The 15,000-nt window shown below is 47.0% G+C and overlaps 1 long non-coding RNA gene across 1 annotated transcript in view; it reads right to left on the bottom strand.

The window, feature by feature from the left end:
- LOC134444423 (uncharacterized) overlaps positions 1 to 6,882 on the bottom strand; it is an 8,209-nt gene extending 1,327 nt beyond the window's left edge. The window contains exons 1-2 of the long non-coding RNA XR_010033970.1: positions 6,583 to 6,882; positions 4,587 to 4,716 (exon numbers count right to left, since the gene is read on the bottom strand). This is a non-coding gene — a long non-coding RNA (uncharacterized LOC134444423). The remainder of the gene's footprint in view (positions 1 to 4,586; positions 4,717 to 6,582) is intronic.
- Positions 6,883 to 15,000: the final 8,118 nt, after the last annotated feature.

Raw genomic sequence — 15,000 nt, 5'->3', positions numbered from 1 at the left:
GCCACGTCAATTTTTGCTCAGAATTCAATATGGCTGCCATTTTCCAAAATGACTTGTTTTCATGCATTATTACATTGTACTATAAGGTGATAATCATGAACGATGAACTACTTTCAGCACTATTCTGTCCTATTTCCTTACATACATGTTTACAAAGGTTGACTAAACTAAAAGAAATGAAAATAAAGTTGGCCACCTTGCAATATCCAAAGGAAAGTGCTGAAAATAATGATTGAAATGCACAGAGTCTATGGCTGCGAAAATTAGGCCTATTGTCCTGTCAGGGTTTTCACAGTGGATTACAGACCAGAAGGCCTATTGAAAAAGATTCACCAGCTGGTTGCCATCTCAAATGTGCTCCAAAATTCAAAATTCAATTCTCTGTTTTTCAGAATGGCAGACTTTCATACATTTTTCTCAATACTGTTAGGCCATTATCAATAAAGATAACCTATTTTCAGTGAAATCTATCTACAGACGTGAGTACAAAGGTTGGCAACAGAAAGATGTAAATTTCCTATAGACAATATCCTAAGGATTGTTGTCAGAAAATGATTGCATTACACAGTTGACTGCTGAAAAAAGGCTATTGATCTGCCAAACTTTTCACATTAGATTTCTGACCAAAAGTTTTTCAGGCCTACATTTTTTGCATAAAGCAAGGGTGAGTGTGCGTGCGTGTGTGCGCGCACGTATCCCCCGCTCATCTTTCCCCTGCTCTACAGTGTCTTTCCCCCACACACTACTCTGCCTCCTCCACCCCCTCACTCATCCCCCCACACACTATTCTGCCCCCCAACCCCCTCACTCATCCTTCCCATGCTACTCTGCCCCTTCACCCCTCGCTCACCCCCCAGTATTCTGCCCCCACGCTCAACACNCCTGACTCATTCTTCCCCCACACCCCCACAAAATACTCGCCTACCCCCCACCCAATGTGAAACGTTTGGCAGGTCAACCCTTACCCCCCCACGACTCAACTTACCCCCCCCCACACATACACATTATTCTGCCCACCCCACCCCCCGAACCCCCTACACCCCCCCCCCCCCCCCCACACACACTATTCTTCCCCCCATCTCCTAATCTAACCCCGGCTCATTCCCCCCCAACCCCACTCTGCCCCCCTATCCCCACTCACCCCCTCATTCATCCCCCCGCTCCTCCACATCATTCGCTCCCACCTACCACCCCCCCCCCCCCCCCCCAACACACACACACACCCGGTCTACTGTGTCTATGTCAGTGTGTGTAAAGAAGCACACTGGCCACAGACACTTGAGAAAAGCGCACTCAGGCACACGTACACACACATACAAACGCACGCGCGCGCGCACACACACACACACACACACACACACACACACACACACAGTTTGGCAGGACAATATGCCTTTTTCAAGCAGTCCACTGTGTTTGTGAAATTCAAACATTTCTTTGGATACTTCAAAGTAGCAACATACAGGGGGTGGACAAAATAACTGAGACACCTATCATTTTAGTGTTGGAAGTTTAATGGCTCAAGTGGACCAGCCTGTTGGCCAATCTTCATTAATGGCACATTGCACCAGTAAAGTGAAGTGTGAAGGTTCAATTAGCAGCGTAAGAGCACAGTTTTGCTCAAAATTTTGCAATGCACACAACATTATGGGTGACATGTCAGAGTTCAAAAAGGAGAAATTCTGTGTAACTGTTGCATCTTTGACCGAGACAGCAAGTCTTTGTGATGTATCAAGAGCCACAGTATCCAAGGTAATGTCTGCAAACCACCAAGAAGGGTGAACCACATCCAACAGGATTAATTGTGGATGCAAGAGGAACTAAAGGACACTAAAATGACACTAAAATGACAGGTGTCTCAGTTATTTTGTCCACCCCCTGTATATATATTCATGCCTTTTTCTAGACAACCTTTATACTCACTTCTGTAAGGAGATGGGACAATTTAACTGAAAAATAGGTCATCTTTATTGGTAATTATGGCCTTACAGTATTGAGAAAAATGTGTGAAAGTCTGCCATTCTGAAAAACAGAGAACATTCTGAATTTTGGAGCACATAGATGGCCCCAAGTTTTCATCTTTTTCAATAGGCCTTCTGATCTCTAATCCACTGTGAAAACCCTGACAGGACAATAGGCCTAATTTTCGCAGCCATAGACTCTGTATGTGCATTTCAATCATCATTTTCAGCACTTTCATTTGGATATCGCAAGGTGGCCATCTTTATGTTCATTTCTTTTAGTTTAGTCAACCTTTGTAAACATGTATATAAGGAAATAGGACAGAATAGTGCTGAAAGTAGTTCATCGTTCATGATTATCACCTTATAGTACAATGTAATAATGCATGAAAACAAGTCATTTTGGAAAATGGCGGCCATATTGAATTCTGAGCAAACATTGACGTGGCCCCATGTTTTAATTTCTTCCAATAGGGCTTCTGGTCAGTAATCCACAGAGAAAAGTGCGGTAGGACGAAAGGCCTAATTTTCCCAGCTGATGACCTGTCTAGCAGCCCAGTTTCAATGAGCAGCATAGTTGCAGTACCTTTTTTGACCATTTCCTGCACAGTGTACCTTTAAGCAACAATTTTACGGTGCATACACACCAATGGCGCGGACGTCCACTTAACGTCCACTTCACGTCCACTTCACGTGTTCGTTATCAGTCCGAAACGGTTCGAATACATGAAAACAGATCATGCCTTGCACACAGGAGCGCGCATTGAAAATGAATGGCTGTTGCCCGCGGATAGAACGTGGACGCTGACTGTGCAGTGTGAAAGGCGAACCTCTTGGACTCGCGCTGGTCACGGAGACGTTATGTGAACGCGAACATCTTGGTGTGCATGTACCATTAGTCAACCAACATCAGTTATGTTCACCCCAAACAGCCAAAATAAATATTTTAATTTGACTCTGAGAGGTTTGTTGTAGGGTCAAAGACATGCCAAATTAAATTGTCATTCAGTGTAACCGATACCTTCTGCTGACTGTAACTAAAAAACATGACTCGTTTTATTTTTTTTATTTTTTCCAGTGAATTCATGAAATTATCCATTCACTTGAAACAATTTAAAAATCATGTTGTTTTACCCTTACAGTCAGCAGAAGGTATCCGTTACACTGAATGAAAATTTCATTTTGCACGTCTTTGACCCTGTACTAGCAGCATGAGGACAGATACCCTTACCTAAAGGGTCAAAATCATCAACAGTCCGCCAGAAAAATGGCCCTCACACAATGTGACACACACATACACACACTGTTGAAAAGGACGGGACTTTTATTGCATATGTTTGCTTTAACTTCCGGTATTACCCTGATCTGCTCTTAGTCGTTTCCTACTTCACCTGCCTTTTATAGACACGCGCTGTCCATGCCTGACAGGCTCTGAGTTTAAGTTTATAAAGCCTACCTTTTAAGTGAAGTCAGTCGTAGTTTTTGAGCCTTCATTGTGTATTTCTGCACAGTCGCTGATGAAACTTAAGTCATGCTGCTGATTTTGCGAGTATTTCTGTTTCTACCTACTTGCCTGTGAAGCCGTTTGTAGGCCTATTTCATGTGTAACGGAGGCTAACTAGCACAGAGTTGGCGTGGAACGTTGGTAAAAACCTCCCTCCGATAGCTTCATACAGTCTCGTGCCGTTGGGCCGAGAGACTAGTCTCTTGGCCCAGCGGTATCGTACTGTGTCTTCCATAGCTGAACCGTTGTAGTTGACGAGGTCGCACGTTCGACCCCTGAGGGGGGTGAACAGGTGCAAGATGACCTCCGTCACACCTATGCTAAGTTAGTCAGGACTTTATCTGGAGGTATTGTGTTGCCTACGTTTTCTAATGTACCTAACGTGTTGAATATAATTCCTACATGTTTCTAAGTTACATGTTACAAGTGTTTAGCACTTATTTGCCACGATGTTGTTCGAGAATATTTCGAGTGAAAGTTTCCCTTTGTCCTCGTGAGATTAATATCACGTGCACTCGTTCTAATTGCGCTACCGATTTCAGCCACTAGGTGGCACCAGAGACTGTGTAATGTCTGCTGCATGCCTGTGCTGTCTTTTCTATGAGAAATCGCCTGTGCATATTGTATTGGTTAAGAATTGTAGCTGAGGCACTTATCTGTTAAAGTAATTGCAGATCCCTTTTTGTATTTTATAGTGCCTTATTCTTATTTGTACTTTCTCTTGTTTCCTTTTCCCTTTCAGATTGTGTGTTAACCTAGGGATAAATACATGAGAATATAAACCTGAGCTATTGACCAAATCCCATCGTCTCCTCATCATTCCTCTACCTGGCATTCTAACCGATGCCCCATCTTGGAAAACTCCTCATACCTAAACGAACCAGCCACCTAGCCTCCCCAATACACACACACACACACTTTACTCACAAGAGGTTCTGCACGGTGTAGCAGGAGGTGAGGTGTGTGTGTGTGTCGTCAAAAAATTACCAACAATCCGCCGGCCAAATGGACCCCGGGTCATCCCTCACACACACACACACACACACACACACACACACACACACACACACACACACACACACACACACACACACACACACACACACACACACACTACTCACAAGAGGTACTGCACGGTGTAGCAGGGGGTGAGGTGTGTGTGTGTGTCGTCAGGCCAGTCCCAGTGGAGTGTGTATCGCGTGTTGATCGCCTCCATACGCAGAGCAGACGGAGCCTGGAGACACACACTCACTACACACACACACACACACACACACACACACACACACACACACACACACACAGTTTAATACTTGTATTTAGGTATCATCAGTAGGGCAGCATTACAGATCCAAATAGTGCTGGAATAAGCAAATTATTATTATTACACACACGCACATGGAGGGGAGAGAGAGAGCATGAGAGAGAATTCACACACACACACACACACACACACACACACACACACACACACACACACACACACACACACACACACACACACACACACACACACACACACACACACAGAGAGACTCTAATAAGAATGCCTGCTGCACCATCCCACCAGATACAAAGAACAACCACAGAGAGAAAATGGAGAATATGAACATGTTCACAGCCATATAACACGTGTTATTTAATTCACAGCCATATAACACGTGTTATTTAATTCACAGCCATGTCACTGCAGTCTTTCAACTGATCAATCCTCAAAGAAATGTGCATGGGGTCCCCAGAAATTAGGGATGTCAAACTGGGGTCCCATGCCAAAAAAGGTTGGGAACTGCAGCTATGCTACTTGATGCCTTACTTTCCCTCTGGATCAATAGGCTAGTCCTGAATGATACATCAGTTAGGCCTATAGCAGGTACACAGCAGATATTTTGGTGTTAATTCAACACTCAGAGAGTAAAAAAATAACACCCATGGTGTTGATCTTACTCTCTAAGTGTTAAATTATCGATGCAAAATTTACTGTAACCTAGGCCTACTTCTCTCAGAGTTTCTTGGTTAACTTGAAGGTCCTGGCCCAAAATAAAACGCTTCAAATCAATCAGAAATGGGCGCGCATTGTATAAAACTGTTTTTTGTGCACCAAAAAATAATAATACAAAAAATAAAAGGTGCGAGGTGTGCCCCTTTCTGTTTGATTTGAATCCATGGTGTTGTAATGTTGACGGTGTAGACTGTGAAGTGTCACTGGTGGGGGTGTCGTGCCGAAAAGCCAGTCCCTGCCAGAACAAGACTGCCCTCATTCAAACCAATGGAAATCAATTATTTTTCAGATATTTTTTTTACCCATTTTTGCCGACAAATCCGACACAATTAATTTAAGATGGAAAGCCTATCAATAAAGCATCTACATTCCTTCTGGAAGTATTACAAATAGCCGGTTACAATTTCAGTATTATTTCCATAAAAGAATCCTTTTTGAAGTTTCATATAGATCATATTAAATGGAGGACGAGTAATGTTTAGTTCAGAAATTATGTCATTCTGAAAAAATGCTATAATTTTCTCTCAAAAAATGTAATTGGTTTCTATGAGGGCAGTCGTGTTCTGGCAGGGACTCGCTTTTCGGCACGACAGGGGCAGTCATGTCCTCAGCCGACCTCACTCTTTACAAAGAAGGCTTCAACCGCAGCCAGAGCAGACTGTCTCAAGTCAGAGATTGATTGACGTGAAGCGAAGTGGGCGCCAAGTAGCGGAAATAATGTATTTCCTGTTGAACTGTAATCCAGATAGTCTTCTCCGTTAATTTAGACATGTGGCGCTTTTAACTTTTATAACATTTTATAGGCGATTTCTTGCCTAAATAGCTAGACAGCTGATGTCGTTCCACCCACATAGCCTACCTGAGCGCGGGGAGAGAGAGAGAGAGAGAGAGAGAGAGAGAGAGAGAGAGAGAGAGAGAGAGGAGAGAGAGAGAGAGAGAGAGAGAGATGACAACTACTACTACTACTACAACACACACACACACACACACACACACACACACACACACACACACACACAGACACACACACACACACACACACACACACACACACACACACACACACACACACACACACACACACACACACACACACAGGACACAGCTAAATAACTTACCTCGGCTCCGAGCCAGGAGGATAGCCGCCCAGAGCAGCCCCAGGACGGCGCGCATGCTCCTCTCGTCTCCTCAGCCCGGCGACATCCCCGTAACCACCGGTCGGCTCCCCCACGAGACCTGTAGCCTCCACAGCTTTGCGTTGCTGTTGAGACCTTCACGAAAGTAACATTCCAACTTTTCCAGGTTAAAAGAACTGCTGTAGGCCTATTATTGAACTATTGTACTATTCCATTCATTTGAAGACGACGAGTTCAACCGAAAGCAAGATGAATAAAAACACGCGCAGAGGGAGTGCGCTACACAAGTTTCAGTGCGCGCTGAGCAAGTTTGAGCGCGCCCTGCGGAAGTGGCTGCCGTTTGGCAACAGCTGACTACTGAGCGCTCGAGACGAGAGATGCCAGGTTGAGCTGCACTGCGCCTGCGCACAGCACAGACTTCGTTCTCACCTTGACGCACCCAGCATGGACACGAGGAGGATGACTGGGCTACATTCCCTTATGGCAAGGAGAAAGAGAAAGGGAAAGAGAAAGAGAAAGGGGGATGGAAAGTGAAAGGCAGTCATCCCAGGCTGTTGAGGGGCAACCAGCTTACTGCTGAGAGAGAGAGAGAGAGAGAGAGAGAGAGAGAGAGAGAGAGAGAGAGAGAGAGAGAGAGAGAGAGAGAGAGAGAGAGAAGATGATAGAGTGCACTCTGTGCCATTAATGCCAGAGAGAGAGAGAGAGAGAGAGAGAGAGAGAGAGAGAGAGAGAGAGAGAGAGAGAGAGAGAGAGAGAGAGTCAGACTCAGAGAGAGAAAGTGAAAGCCAGTCCAACTGGGAAAGTCCCGATATTATTGTGACTGGGCACATTAATAGGATACAGTTATTGTTGTTGTTGATTTGATCATTATCATTAGTATTGTGACAGGGCACACTGCGGCACACAGTAGCCCACACAGAACCAAATCACTTGAATGCCTCACACAGGCACACAGCAGGCTAAACTAACCTGCTTCAATGCCTCACAGTATGTAAACTACGCTATGTATTTGTCTGTATTGCATTGCGATACAGTATTGTGACTAGGGATGTAAATAAAATCGAAATGTATCGATGTATCGGAAGTATCGGCAGGCAATTTAATGGAATCGCATCGTATCGTGGGGCATTCTTAAGAATCGAAAAGAATCGAATCGCTGGCCCCTGTGCAATGCCCTAGCTCCATAACACAATAGTAGTGGAAAAGTAATTGAAAAAAATCAAATCGAACCGAATCGCATCGTATCGTGGGGAATTCTTAAGTATCGGAAAAAAATCGAATCCCTGATTTAAGAAATCGATATCATATCGTATCGTCATGAAGGCTGTGATTTATACCCCTAATTGTGACTGTGTGTCATGATTTCTGAGTTTGAAACAATACCGTTACAGCCCTAATGTTGACCACTTCTAGTCTGTGGACAGAAAACTCAAACTTGCAAAACATATGCCTATGCCATGTCCTTACTGGAGCACTGCGGCAAGAAATGTTACCTCACAAAACAGACTTCCCTTTAAGGAAACCACTTTTCTTTTCTTTTTTTCTTTTGCAATTGGGGCCTTAATTCTTATGTAAAATGTAAAATATAACTTAGCCATGATACCATGATTCCATGTTAGTTCCCTCCAGGAGAAACTAGGTTGCGCGACATCCTCATTTTGGTACAAAACATTTTGGACAATTTGATGCTCTCAAAGTTGTGGGAACAGTTTCAATTCAATATTCTTTTCATTGGCCCCAAAGGAAATTTCTCTTGGACATACTGTAGCTGCCACATACACACAACACTCATACACATGCATACAATACATACATACATACATAGGCCTACATACATACATACACACACACACGCACACACACGCGCACACGCACACACACATACATAAAGTGCCATCACTTTATCAGTTTGGAGCATCCTCCTCCAACATGACTGTGTAGAATATACCTGTCAGTAACTTCATGACTTTTCTATTGGTGAGAGGCAAATCATGAAGTTAAACATGTATAGCTCTACAAATAGCGAATATGTCACCATCTCCCATTGAACTCCATTGATTTTCATTGTGTTGCTTTCCATGATTACAATGACCCTAAACATACACCTAAGGCCAAAGTTGATTTTCTGGAGAGGTGAGATAGCCTGATAAACCAGCCTAAATGGATTTGCCGACCAGCAGTTGGCGCTGGTTTTCCAGGCTAGAGGTGAGAGTGATTCAGTGATTAAGTATGACACCCGATCTGCGTATTTGAAGTGTTTTGAAGTGACTTATCTGCTCATTTTCACATTATGTTCGATAGGCGACAAAACTTATGTCTTGTGAAAATCTGCCCTGTCTGTGTTCAATAAAGGGTCAATCTTTCTTTGGTGCATGAAATTTGTTTTTGAAAATACATTATCATTCAGGAGGGTTGTAGCTTTCATATGAGTGACTTCTGAAGCCAAGTGATTAATTGAAAGTCAGGTTATATGAGTAAGGGATAACGGCCGACGAGGTGACAGGTTATACGAAATTAATGGCGAGGCGGCGGCTCCGAAGTTTGGCGACGCGCGCAGCGCGGAGACAAAGTTGCCTCCACCAAGAGTGACATGTAAATCCAGCTCAGCTCGCCAATATGTAACCCTTTGAAGCGCACTCCCGCGTTCGCCTGCCGGCTCTGGCACCTCTGCTCGCCCTCTGCGTTGTGTTACTGTTGTTAGTGGTGGCGGACAGGAGGCACAGTCGGTTGGGGAAAACACTCAGACGGACACGGAAGGGGTTCGGGATCGATGGGTTGGTTTTAATGATGAATTCAAGAGGGTTAACAGGATCTATAGGGTTGATTGACAAGACTCGCATCAGTTTTCAAACGTTAAAAACACATTACTGTAAGATGCTAACACATTTTCATACAAACTCCCATTGACGTTAGCATTCATTTTCATTCATACTGGATCGTTAAAAATACAAAAAAATACAAGCGCTACATTCACAAATCACTCAGCTTCTAAGAGCTTAATATTCCAACATATAAAGTAGCTCAACAAAACGAACTTTCAATGGTTCATATTTCACGTATTTCATACTTTAGATCTGAGGAAAAAGTTTGTTGCTTACCTATAGGGTTGATTGACAAGACTAAGGGAAATGGCGAACGAACTACAAACAAGTGTCAACCCTACGGGAAAACAGAAGGGCCAAAAGGCGATTCCAAAATATAAAACTCCTAGCGAAACATTGTCAAACAGCGACACCTAGTGGCGCAGCTTTAACACCAACATACACTTACTCAGTACCTTACATCCACCCCTTCTTTAAGAGATGGCGTCCTCGACATCAGATTCAACCAAACCTACATGCAGCATAGGCGTACTCAAAGGGGTTTAGACAAACAAACAAAAAAAAAGAATTTTAAAATAGGAAACAAGTGTGTGGTGTGAGGTGAGGTGTGGTGTGTGATGCATGTAGCATAAAGTGTAAGGATATAAGGTAGGTGTACATGGGGATATTCTTCATCTAGGGGTTTGCACTAAACTGTCCTAGGTGTATCCAGCTGCTCTTTTAGCTTTGGCTTTTTGCCACAATTTTCTTCCTCTCTCTATCTTCTCTTGGTCACTCTCAGTTTCCACGACATGAGACTGGTACGACAGTTTCAGGGGGGGGCGTCGACTCCTTCTTGGGTACCTCCTTGGGGTGTTGGCTGTTTCAGGGGAGGTGGCCTCACTGGTCACTGGGGTATCTGCCCGTGCTTCCACATTGCCCTGCTCTTCACTGAGCTGTTCCTCCTCGTCTGTCTCAGTGGTCACACCAGCTTCTACTTCTTCCATACTGCCATTCTCCATTTCCTCTTCCCTGTCGGTCCCACATGGCTCACTGTCTGATTGGCCCTCCTCCAAGGTCACTCTGCTGCTTCGGTCCACCGGGAGGAACATGCACTGGGTAAGGAGGTTTCTGTGAAGAACTCTCTCAGGACCTCCACTCTCAGGGCGCACTACGTAGACAGGTAAGTTGGGTTGCTTCTTCACAACAAGGTATGGGCGTGACTCCCACCGGTCTCCCAACTTCTGCCTCCCCTCCACATGGCAAACTTTGACTAAGACTCTGTCCCCAGGGTCAAAGTCTTCACTCTTGGCTTTTCGGTCATAGTACCTTTTCTGTTGCTCCTTGGCATGCTGGGATGTCTGGTTGGCCAGGGCATAGGCCTGTGTCAGGGAATCATGTAGTGTCTGGACATAGTCACTGTACTCGCAGGGCTGATTAACAGGCGAGGACTTAAAGAGCAGGTCAACAGGCAGTCTTGGATGTCTACCAAACATCAGGTAGTACGGGCTATACCCTGTGGAGTCGTGTGTTGTGAGCAGTTATATGCATGGGTCATGGCATCCAGATGTTCGTGCCAACGGGGCTTCAGGTGAGGTTCTAATGTTCCAAGCATGTTCATAAGGGTGCGGTTGAACCTTTCAGTGGTCCCATTGCCCTGATGATGGTAAGGTGTTGTATGTGTTTTAGTGATGCCAGTACACTTGCACAATTCCTTCACAATGGCGCTTTCAAAGTTGCGCCCCTGGTCTGCATGCAGCTTTGCTGGGAAACCGAACCGGCAGAGGAAGTTTTTCCACAGTACTTTAGCCACGGTGCCTGCCTTTTGGTCTTTGGTGGGGTAGGCCTGCGCGTACCGGGAAAAATGGTCAGTGACAACGAGAACATTTTCCAGGCCACCTTTAGACTTCTCAAGTGTCAAAAAGTCAACACAGACTAGTTCCATGGGGGCACTTGTGTGGATACTGACCAGGGGCGCCTTGACATTGGCTGTGGGGGTCTTCCTCAGGCAGCACCGCATGCACTTTTCACACCAGGCTTTCACTTCTTGGAACATTCTCGGCCAGTAGAATCTCTCCCATATCATCTTCTGTGTTCTTTCGAATCCCAAGTGTCCTGAGTCGTCATGAAGGGCAGTCTTAACAGCTTCCTGCAGCCTCTCTGGAAGTACTAGCTGTTCCACTTCTCTATGGCAGTCCCGGACCCGGCGGTACATGATACCGTTGCGTACCACTAACCTCCTCCACTCTTTTAAGAGAAGGCGTCCACTTGCGCACACCTCCATCCTTTCACCACGGCTTGGTTTCCGGTTTCGGGATTTAAAGTGTAGGACTGGGCCGATGACTGGGTCTTCTCTTTGAGCTGCTCGGACCTCTTGCGTTGTCATGGCGGGTAGAACCTCCATTCCCACCTCTGCATATGGCTCACTTGACTCTGGCAGCTGACTGCTCTCTCCCTGTGGATATGGCTCACTTGACTCTGGTAGCTGACGGTTCTCTCGCTCCTCTGTCACAGCGGCGGTCTCCACCGAAGGCTCCTCCACTTCCGGGGTGACTTTTGACTCATCTCGCCTCCGTTCACTGCGGGTCACTCGCTGAGGACAGGTCTGCAGGATCTCCATGACTTCTTGGTGGGACAAGCGTGAGAGGGCGTCAGCATTGGAATTGTCTTGTCCCCTCCTGTACTGGATGTCAAAGTCATAGATGGACAGGTGAGAGACCCATCTCTGGCCGGTGGCATCCAGCTTGGCTGTGGACATGACATACTTTAGAGGATTGTTGTCAGTGAGAACGGAGAACTTGCGCCCATAGAGGTGGTCATGGAACTTGTCTGTGACTGCCCACTTAAGGGCGAGGAACTCCAGCTTGTGTGCGGGATACCTCGTCTCAGGAGGGGTCAAGCCTCTGCTGGCATACGCGATGACTCTTTCTTTTCCACCCTGGATCTGTGCAAGCACAGCACCGAGCCCCTCTCTAGATGCGTCAGTCTGTAGCAAGAACGGTAGGCTGTAGTCCGGATAGCCCAGCACTGGCGCGTTGGTCAGCTTCTCTTTCAGTGCCTGGAAAGCCTCCTCACAGTCAGCGGTCCACAGGAATGGTTTGTCGGGGCAGGAACTTTTCTTGGCCCCTCTCCTCTTCATTCTGGGGTCTCCTGAGGTGAGGCGGTACAAGGGAGCAGCCAGACTGGAGTAAGACTTCACGTACCGTCTGTAGTAGCCAGCAAACCCTAGAAACTGGAGTACTTCTTTTCGATCGGTTGGTCGCGGGCCAATCCTTCACCCTGCTGATCTTCTCTGGGTCTGTCCTGATGCCGTGTGCCGACACCAGGTGGCCAAGGTAGTTCACTTCCTCCCGAACAAACTGGCACTTTGAGGGCTTAAGCTTCAGGCCTTGCTGTCTAAGTCTGTCGAAGACCCTTTGCAGTCTTTCTAGATGTTCATCAAAGGAAGAGGAAAAAATGATCAAATCATCTAAGTAAATGAGCAGCTGTGTGAAGTTCAAGTCACCGAAGCAGCAGGTCATCAGCCTTTGGAAGGTGGAGGGAGCGTTTTGGAGGCCAAACGGCATTCTATTAGCCTCAAAAAGACCCATGGGAGTGCTGAATGCGGTCTTGTGCTTATCATGTTCTGCATCTTCCACCTGCCAGTACCCGGACGTAAGGTCTAGTGTGGAAAAGTACTTAGCTTGCCCCAATGACTCCAGGGCCTCCTCAATCCTGGGCAGGGGGAACGCATCCCTGGTGCTGCAGGAATTGAGCCTCCTGTAATCAATACACAGCCTCAACGACCCATCCTTCTTGGTCACGACCACCACTGGGGAGGCATATGGGCTTTTACTGGGACGGATGACCCCTGCTACCTCCATATCCGTCAGCATCTGGCGCACGTCTTGGAACTGAGATGGGGGTATCTTCCGGTACGGCAGTCGAAAGGGCCTGGGGTCCACCAGTGGAATCTCATGCTGGATGGTTGTGGTGTGACCATAGTCCAGGGAATGCTGAGAAAACACATCTGCATTCTTGTCCAGCAGCTCTTGGAGGCAGGTGCGCTGGTCTTCATTCTCCACCGCTGCTCCGCTAACATCCACTCCACAGCGCGTCACCACCTGGCCCAGACTAAGACATACCCCTCCATTGCCAGCTGCACACCGATCGTTCTCAGGGAACTCCAACACGCTTCTTACCAGGACTGCATTTGCCAGGTGAGTATGGGGCTTGATAGTTATGGCGCGCTGGGAGAGATTCATGACTCTGACGGGAGCACACCCTCTCTGCACATCGGCAAGGACTTTGGCAACTAGGAGGTCTTGGGGAAGACGAACTGAGGCCTGGCTCTCGATCAGGGCAGTGTATGACTTTCTTCGGGGCCCAGCTTGAATCTTGCACCTCAAATCCATCTCTTTCCCTGCAGGTATACGCACTTTGCGGCCGGTGTACACAGCAGGCCCTATCCACTCATGCGTCTCGCTTTGCTCAGCGCTCTCCACCTTCAGCAACGCTGTGTACCACTCCGGGTGCTTCTCTTTCATCAGGTGTAGGAACTGCTGGCCATAGGACGCTTGGAGGTGGCTGCGGGAGGCCCGAATGACATTGGTGCCGACAAGAAGAGGGACTGAAGAGCGGTAGTCAGAGTCAGGGACAACAAAAGTAGGCACGGCTTTATGTTCTTTCCCAAGAACATTCAGGTCAATGTGCACGACACCATGGTGAGGAACTGCCTGGCCTGCTGCACCTTCGATGGAGAACTTGGATGGCTTTAACCGCATCCCCTTTAGAGCAGGGTGGCTCCGCCAGAAGCTGTGGGTGACACTGGTTATCTGAGAGCCCGAGTCAATGAGGGCCTTGCACTTCACACCATTAACTATTACCTCCCCCTCATTTTTAGGCCCGACTATTGGCGTGCCGTGGTCTCCAGTGTCGCTTCTTGATGTTGAGTGGGGCTCTTGCTGGAGGCCCATGGTTGCCCCGGCGACCACAGGCTTCATGCGTTTAAAGTCTGGGCAGATTGGGGTGTGGGCTTCTCCACAGGGGTGGTGGGTTGGGGTGCCCCAGCGGGGCTGAGAGGGGGAAGCACAGCTCGACAAACTCGAGCGGTGTGGTTAGGCTTACCACACCGGTGACAGACGAAGTTTGGGCGTGGGGTTGCTCTCAACGGCGCTGGTTGGGCTGCTGGGGTAAGGGGTGGTGTCCAGTGGTGAGGGGCGGGGGCTGGTGATGCTAGTCTTAGCTCAAGATGAGACAACTTAACCATCTGGTCCTCCTGATTGCGAGCCAGCCTCTGTATCATCTCTGTCAGCTCAGACAATTGAGTACTTTGGCTGTTTCCCACATTTTCACTTTCCTCTGGCATAACATGAACTTGGTTTACCACCTTCTTGGCTCTGTTCTGGGGCTGAAATGTTTTGCTTTCTCGTGCCAGGTTGCGGAGCTCAGCTTGCAGCTCTCGGAAACTGCTGAAACGGGGTGTCATGGGCGCTATCCTCATGTACACATCTTCCTCGGTGAGGCCTCTCATAAACTGACGGGTGAGCTTACTGTTGCGATCAGGGAAGGGCCTGCCACCTCTCTGTTTCTCCTCCACATCCCGTAATTTGGACTCCAG

Source organism: Engraulis encrasicolus, unplaced genomic scaffold (assembly GCF_034702125.1).
Source record: "Engraulis encrasicolus isolate BLACKSEA-1 unplaced genomic scaffold, IST_EnEncr_1.0 scaffold_55_np1212, whole genome shotgun sequence".
NCBI lineage: Eukaryota > Metazoa > Chordata > Actinopteri > Clupeiformes > Engraulidae > Engraulis > Engraulis encrasicolus.
This window is presented reverse-complemented; position numbering and strand designations above follow the sequence as displayed.